Source organism: Arvicola amphibius, chromosome 2 (assembly GCF_903992535.2).
Source record: "Arvicola amphibius chromosome 2, mArvAmp1.2, whole genome shotgun sequence".
Taxonomy (NCBI): domain Eukaryota; kingdom Metazoa; phylum Chordata; class Mammalia; order Rodentia; family Cricetidae; genus Arvicola; species Arvicola amphibius.
The window spans coordinates 78,034,222-78,042,867 of record NC_052048.2 but is presented as its reverse complement, the minus strand read 5'-3'; the positions used below and the strand labels follow the sequence as shown (position 1 = coordinate 78,042,867).

The 8,646-nt window shown below is 37.2% G+C and overlaps 1 pseudogene; it reads right to left on the bottom strand.

The window, feature by feature from the left end:
* Positions 1-8,646, bottom strand: part of LOC119808081 — a 232,692-nt pseudogene that overhangs the window by 186,847 nt on the left and 37,199 nt on the right.

Genomic DNA, 8,646 nt, shown 5'->3' with positions numbered 1-8,646 from the left:
TACTCTGAGGATTAGTATGTATTCACACACTGAGAACTTATTAATATTCTATTCATACTCTGTCTTGATATAATTTATTATCAGGTCACAGTACAAACTGGAGGACACATACTCTGGATTACTCTCTGTTCATTTCACTCAGTGAGAATTTAATAGTCTAGTCATACCCTGTTCTGATGTAATTCTATATCAAATCGCAGCAGAGACAAGAATGCTCCCTCTCAACTGCTTGTTACAAAATTTTTATCCTGAATACCTGTCAGGATAAAAACATCTAAATGTTCTTTTCCTCCTTTTTGGTAATATGAGGTTTCCTGCATAGTGGTTGCTTTTGGAATTCTTGGTCTAGAGTGGCCTTAGTTCCTAAACAACATAATGCTAATGACTTGATGCCTCAAAGTGTTAAAACAATTGACTGTTCAAGTTGTCATTTGAATCATGTTAAAGAAGTCTTTCTTTACATTCTCGCTTTTGTTTTGGGGTATAGTACTATATGGAAAATTAAGCATGGACAATCTCAATAGTCAGAGGAATGCTCTCCCAATATTTTTTCATGGTTGGTGTTTTATTATTTTTGTCTTCGTATTCTTTACTAATATATCTATATCCCCATTGCCATACCCTGGTAAGAGGTGTTGTTTGTTGAGGCCACTTCTGGATATATGGTTCCCAACATGGGGCGGTTACCAGCATATGGTACCAGAATGTGGGGCTACCTGGTGAACCCCAAAATGAACAGAACTGTGGCCAGGTGTACAAGGGACTATGTGAGGGAACCCACAAGAATACGTTGTACTAGATCCACTGCTACTGATCTTTGAAGGGACTTTATCTACCAAGTGGTACATGGGAGCTTTCTTTTGCTTCTGCTGATACAAAGCTAACAATCAGTTTCCTCACTCATCTGTCAAGTTTTGGCAATGTTTTCTCCCAGAAATGCAAAGAGGAAAGATAGAGTCTGGGTTGTCTTCACATCACATGTGACAGACACCTGGCATTAAAAGTAGAAAGCAAATACCCACAAATGATTAACATCCATAAACTACTCATTATTTTACAAGCTCAATAGCACTGACCAGGCTAAGCAAATACTCTCACATAGTATAGTGGCTTTAACTATTTCTTCTATCTATTATTTTAATTGTTACACAAATATATAGTTGATCTATCTTGAGTTAATTTTTATATCAAGTGGGATATCAAAATTAGTTGCCTTACTGTTGATTGGATATCTAATTTTGATAGCAACATTTATAGATGAGTATTTTCTCTGACATTTTTTGACAACTTTGTATAAAAGGATTGAGCTGTAACTTTTTGCACAATTTCTATGTCCTCTGTTGGGGCAGGTTATTTGTTTGTTTCCTGGCTGCCCAGACTCATTTCCTAGCCATCTCACCTTTAGGCAAGTTCAGTCATCATTTGCCCAGGCATGCAGCTAAGTCAGCAGAGACCCTGGGGGTGAGGGAGAGAGAATGGGAAGGGACAAGAGACATAAGAGAAGGAGACAAGATAGGATTCTGATCAAGGGAATAATCAAAGTAGGGTAAATGAGAAAGTTCTTTGTGTGTATATGCATAACTAGGCAACTTACTAGGCAACCTAACCATGGTCTAATGGTCAGGTGGAAAGTCTCTAACTGCAACATGCAGAAAAGTCTGAATGTTCAGAACACAGTAATAATGGAGCAGTAACTCCTTGCAGAATTAGTACTTGACAAATCTGAACAGCAGGAGAAGCCAAGCACAATAGGGTGGGCAAAACTGATTCAGGGAGCAGTAAGTCTTCCACAGGTCCCCCTTTTGATTTTTATTAATTTTTAAATGCTGAAAGTCACTTCAGAGCTGCTCCTGTCTTTGGTCAGAAAAGCTCCTATAGTACCATCCTTACTTGTCATAGGAAGACAGAACAGCTTTTGGTTCTGTTCCTGTCTTAGGTGACATGTTTAACATAGGTATACATTCTCCTGTTACCCATCTCTGGCTATAGAGCCATGCATACCAAGTTTAAAGACCATTGTTTATATACCTTGTGTACATGAACTTACCAGCTAAACATTGTCATATTTCTCAGTGTCACCCATGTCCAGTTTATGATTATGGATCTCTATGGTTTGCATTTTATTTGCCTCATTCACCTATTGTTTCATAAATGCAGTTAGCATAAAAGAAATGATCCATGTGGAAGGAAAATTAATAAGCCAAGCATCAACAGCCTCTATGAAAAATGTCCTAACACCAATCCAGGAGTTCTAGGCATAACCTCAAGAGGTTGCAGCATTCCAGAAGTATTTTTTTCAAGTTCCTTGCCAGGGAGATATCCATTTTAAAAGAGTTTCATGGTGACAACCTCAATTGGGCTGAACATAATGATTGCTATAAGACATGGCCTCAAAGGTTGGTAGGCAGTCTTGCAATTACATAAGGTTGAATGGTGCCTTGATTGCCTTCTTGGTCTCTCCATTTTAAGATTTTTGAAATCATTTTGAGAATTTTGGCTCAGACCTATACAATTTAAAAGAGTTATGGTAGCATCTAGAGATCATGTATCAGATCATTCTTTTTGATGATTGTAACATCTGCCCGTGTCTACCCATCTTGAAAATTTCATTTAACCATAAGGTCATAAGAGGTTTTTGTGCAGATATTACTTTTGACCAATAGTCATCTGAAGACCCAAAACATTTATTATTTCTAGAATTACAGCTTTATTTGAAGTGGTTAGTAAGGGAAGAAGTAGTAATTGAGCAAATCTCTGTCTGGAAGGAATTGTAAAAATATTTTTGGGGGATGGCACCATAACTTTAATTTCTCCCAGATAATCATTATTAATAACTCTTGAGAAAACTTGAAGGCCATTGATGGTAGAGATGGTATAACCTACTATAAAACCAAAAATATCTTTAGGTAAAGGGACAAAAATGCCTATGGAGAGGACTTGAACTCCCATCTCAGGCATTAGTACTGTATAGGTGATGGAACTAAGGTCCAGATCTGTGCTCCCTGTTGTGGTTCTGAAGAGGTCTGAAATGGATTGTTGTTTGTTGGATAAAAGCTGACTGTTCTGACTGTTCCAGAGATTTGTTTGGGTTTGGGGTCTTGGGGCTGGCTCCTGTTCTAGTTTCACTGGTTCAGAGGTTGACCCTGGGCATCCCTCTTGGACTTAAATTTACTAGCCCAATGTTTTCCTCTTTTACATCAGGGACACAGTTCTGGAATTGATGTTCTTGGGCCAGCAGTTGTATTATTTTTGCAATCTCTAGCAAAATGTCCAAATTCTCCAAATTAAAACATTTACTTTTGTTGTGACAAGAATTGATTTACAGTAAATCCCTGTATCACAGCAGCCATTGTAAGACCTTGCTGACAGGCAGCTCCTATATCTGAACAAAGGAATATATATATACTGTCAGGTCTACTTTCTTTTTATATGGATAGATAGCCAACTGATATGCAGCATTAGCATTTTCAAAGGCCAGTTGTTTAACGAAATCTGTGCCTGCATCAACATTGCCCAATATTTTCCCTGCTGTAGCGATTAGCCTATGGACAAATTCAGCAAAAGGCTCATCTGGTAGAGCTCATGTTTCTTTTTTTTTTTTTTTTGGTTTTTCGAGACAAGGTTTCTCTGTGGCTTTGGAGCCTGTCCTGGAACTAGCTCTTGTAGACCAGGCTGGTCTCGAACTCACAGAGATCCGCCTGCCTCTGCCTCCCGAGTGCTGGGATGTTTCTCTTAACTGGCAGTTTTCTCCAGGCTCATGTAGCTATGATTTGAATCTGGGCTAAAGTTCCACAGCAAAATTACTTTGAGCATCGGTAGTAGCATAATTATCTTCCCCAATTATCATATCCAAGGTCCACCCATTTCCAGCCTGTACATTACATCTGGTAATCTTTGCTTGCCTCAACAAACTCAGACTTCCAAAGGAGATAGTCAACTCCAGTGAGGGTTGCTCTAGCTAGAGTTTGCCAGTCTCCAGGCATAAGTCAATTTTCAGCCACAAACTCAACAATTGCTGTGGTGTAAGGAGCTGCAGCTCCATATTGTAAAACAGCTAATTTTAATCTTTAATCAGTTTAAAATCAAGATTTACACACTGTTCCCTGAGCATCCATAGTTCGTGTGTCCAGGAAGGCTTCAAGAACATCTATTTCTAGTGATTTGTTTATTTTAGGAGAGAGCCTGGGTGTAGCCCCTCACATAGGTGTCTGATGGTTAAGCCAGCTGTCTCATGGGACTTCATTATTGGTTTTTCCTGTATTTAATCCCTTCAATTGGCTAATTAAATTCTGATTTTCCTGTTCTAATTTTATCTATTAAGAATTTTATTTTATTGCGAAGTTTTTTGGGGGTCCACTACTGAACAAGCCAATGGAGGTGCTGTTGGGACTGAGCTATATGCCAGAGGGCGACAGGCAAGTGATGGTCAGTCTGAATTGTGATATCTGGCTGCTTCCTCCTCTAAATTATCCTAGTCCTCCTCACTCAAATCATCCTTTTAATGAAGGAATTCATTTAAAGCTGGATATAGTTTCTTAATCTTAGATCTAACTCCTGGAGTTTTTTTGTGCTTTTGACTTAGATGTGGGAAGAAGATCTTTATTTGCCTCTTTAGTTTCTTGCAGGGAAGGCTTAACTTTAGGATCCTCTAAGTTTGGATTCTTTTTGTCAGATGTTTCAACATCACTATCAAAGGACATAAGGTTCTCAGGTTCTTTTTCCTTATCCTTTTTGACACCTTGTCTGTCATTCCTTTGATTAAGTTCCTTTTTGTGTATCTTGTCTAACTTATGTTTTAATAATATTTCTTCACTGGTTTCAATAGCATTTGCAACTACAGAATCTTGACGCCTCTGAGACAAAGTTCATCAATTAAATTCCAGAAAGAAAAGTCAGTTACAGGAATTTTTCTGGTCCATATGCATGATAATGATCTTTGAGAGCCTCTCCCACTCTCTTCCTTTTTTTTCTCATCTGTAGTTTCATCAGTTGAAAACCAGGGACAAACATCTTTAATATAGTCAAATAATTCACATGACTGTTTAATTTTAACCTTTACACCTTGTGCCTTAAAACATGTCTTAATCCACTAATAAGCATTTCATGCTTGGTAATTGCTTGTCCCATAATTGCTGTTCTACTTACCAAAGTTAAGAAGACACAACATGCTCATGTGTTACTCTTCCTTTTAACTGTACTTCACTTTATGTCAGCCTCTCTGAACAGTGTTCTTCACTGAATCCCCTGCACTTGAGCCCCATGTTGGGAGCCACTTTGCCCCTGCCCATGGGTGAGTCAATGGAGACCCTGGGAGCAGAGCAAGAATAGGAAGGGACAAGAGACATGAGAGATGGAGACAAGACAATATTCTGATCAAGTCTTGTTTATTCAAGGGCACAATCAAGATAAATATAGGATAGGGGAAATGAGAAAGTTCTTTATGTGTATATGGGTAACTAGGCAACCTAACCACTGTCTAATGGTCAGGTGGAAAGTCTCTAACTGCAACATAGAGAAAAGTCAGAATGTTCAGAACACAGGAATAATTGAGCAATAACTCCTTGCAGAGTTAGTATTTGACAGATCAGAACAGCAGGAGAAGCCAAGTGTAATAGGGTGGGCAAAACAATCCAGAGAGAAGTAAGTCTCCCAAAGTCATTTTTCTGTGGGTCCTGCATGTACACTTCATACAACATACTATGAAGCAGTCCAGACAAAGGAGGTTTCCTGCCCAAAAAGCTAGAAAATTCTTAAGGACCTCTTTGATGCCCATCATCTTTTTGAGGTAGATTGGTGCTGCCAGGAACAGATGTGTCTCATTGTCATGACAATGCTAAGTTCTTAAACATTTTAAATGCCATATTTTGAAGGTCTCTGAAAGATCTGAAGAAAACCTATCTAACTGAAATATATCTCTATATGTCTAGAAAACATAACTAACATGACTACAAACTTGACTATTATAGATGAGGATCTGTTGACCTTTATTTCTTAATTATGCTTTACATTTTTAAATGATCTGCACAAATGCAATACCCTAATCAAGAGCAGAAATAGACATAACAAAATTGACCTAAAATCTGTATGAGTACACCAAGTTCATACCATTACAAAATATTGATCTCTGTATCAGATACCCTTTTAAAAATAACCAAACATTTATAAACAATATCTGGGAATTTGGGCATAGTTCTCTCCAAACTATTTCCTGCTTTTTTTGTGTGAAGTGATTTTGGGGGTATTCACAGCAACCTTTCAGGGGGTCTTGGTACATCAAACCATTTTAGCCCATAAGAAATCCACAGCTTTCTAACTTCTATGGAAACAAAAGCAGAACATCTTTTCCAAAACAACAGATACTTAGACCCAAATTTTGAAGTCAAGATACCTTTAAAATATACATGTTCATTTAGCTTAGCAGCCTGTACAATGAAATGTATCTCTGTACTTAGCTCAATCACAGTCAACAAATTCAAAGAACACAATAATATTCATAACCTATACTCTCTGTTTAGATTCCATCTTTATGTGGCTTGTTTTTCTTACACTATTAATTTTTGTACAAATTGACTCTGAGTGTTTTGTTTTATTTTTTTTAAATACTCCTTTTTATAACTATCCATACTCTTTTTTGTCACTCTTCCAAGCCTACATACATTTATTCAACACTGTGACCCTTTTAGAGGTATTTTTAAAATCTGAGTCTGTCTTTATTACATATCTGTAATACTTTTCTGACTAGGACCACTTATTAAAATGCAGAGCAGCTTGGCTAGGACTAAATCTGCTTTTCCTTTTGGCTTTGCCAAGTTCAACATATCATACTTCCATTCACTGCCCCTATTACTCCCAAAAGCTCACCACCTCAACTCTGGTAACCAGTTGACCCATGCTGCCACCAAGCAACTTTCAGCATACTGCTCACAAACCCCACTGAAGTACTTAGCCTCCTGAAAGAGCCAGAGGTCATGCTAACAGCAAAGAAGAGGAAGCCTCGATCTAATAAAATACGTGCTGCTGTTAGCAAACAGACTCATTTAAAAAATGCTGGTTACCAAAAGCCATGCTTAAATCTATTCTTTTAGAATTTCTTTCCAAGCTTTCTTGGATTTTATGTGGATGTATTATTCAGCTTCCCACTGGCTTGCCAGTTTTTTGAGGGAGGCTGCTTGTTCATTTCCCAGCCACCCAGACTCATTTTCCTCCTGCCCTGACTCAAAATAATCACACAGAAACAATATTATTTGCAATACTCTTTGGCCAATGCCTTAAGCATATTGCTAGCTAGCTCTTATATCCTAAACTAACCCATCTCCATTAATCTATGCAGCACAACAAAGTTTTGGCCTACCGGCAAAATTTTGGAAAACAGTAGAGGAGGCATCAGTCCCCAGCAGCTGCCACATGGCTTTTCACTGACTTCACTCTCTATCTCCCGGCATTCAGTTTAGTTTTCCCCACCAAGCTCTATTCTGTCATATCACAGGCCAAAGCAGCTTCTTTATTTCTTAACCAATAAAAGCAACACATATACAGAAAGACTTCCTACACCAGTTCTCTATTCCATTTCCTTGATCTACTTGTGTTTTGTGACCTTAGTATCTTAATTTGTTTTTATACTAGAGTAGTATAAGTTGAGGTCTAATGTAATAACTGGAGCATTGCTTATTTTGTTCAGTCCTGCTCTGTCTGTCTGAGAGCATTTACTTCCTAAATGATATGTTTTATTTTTTCTATTTTCTCTTCTATTTTCAGGATGAGTGGTATTGAAATTTTGGTGGCAATTGCATGTAATCTATAGATTGATTTTGATAAAATAGTCATATTTAGTATATAATTCTTTTCAATACTTGAATGTAAGATGTACTTATATCCCCTAGTATTTTAAGTTCTTTATTCAGCATTATATAATATTCATTTAGAGTTTATGGTGGTTTGAATAAAGATATTTGAATCCTTGATGGTCAGTTGGAAGTGCTATTTGGGGAGGCGTAAGTGCAGTGACTTAAGTGAAGGTAATATACTACTGAGATGGGTTTGCTTTTACATTGTGTTTCTAGTTTCCTGCTTCTGGCATCATGATTCCACTCAGTCTTCATGCATTCTAACCATGTACCACCATAAGCTTCAATAAATTCATTTTTATTTGCCTTCTTCATGATGTTTTATAATAGATATAGAAAAGTAAAACATACAACTCATTCATTATTGTGCTATTTATATTCCCACATAAATTGCTTTTTAAAATTTTTTTAATTTTAAAATGTTATTTTATTTGTTTTAGTGTTTTCCTGCATATTCGTATACAAAACATGTGTGTACCTTGGGCCTGAAGAGGTGAATATGTTAGATACTTTGGAACTGAAGTTATAGATAATTGTGAAACACCATGTGGGAAGCTGGGAACTGAACTTAGGTCATTTCCAAAAGCAACAAGTACTCTTAACTACTAAGCTTCCCCTCCAGCTAATTATGGCAAGTACTGAGAGAAATGATAATGAATTTGTTTCTTAGAATTCTTTCCAAATATATATGGGAAAAGACTGCAAATTCTTTTTCAACTTTGTGTTTTAAAATGTTGCTGAAATTTTTTGTTAGACTTCTGAGCTTTCAGTTTGTTTAAGTATTTCTTATATTTAAGAGTAC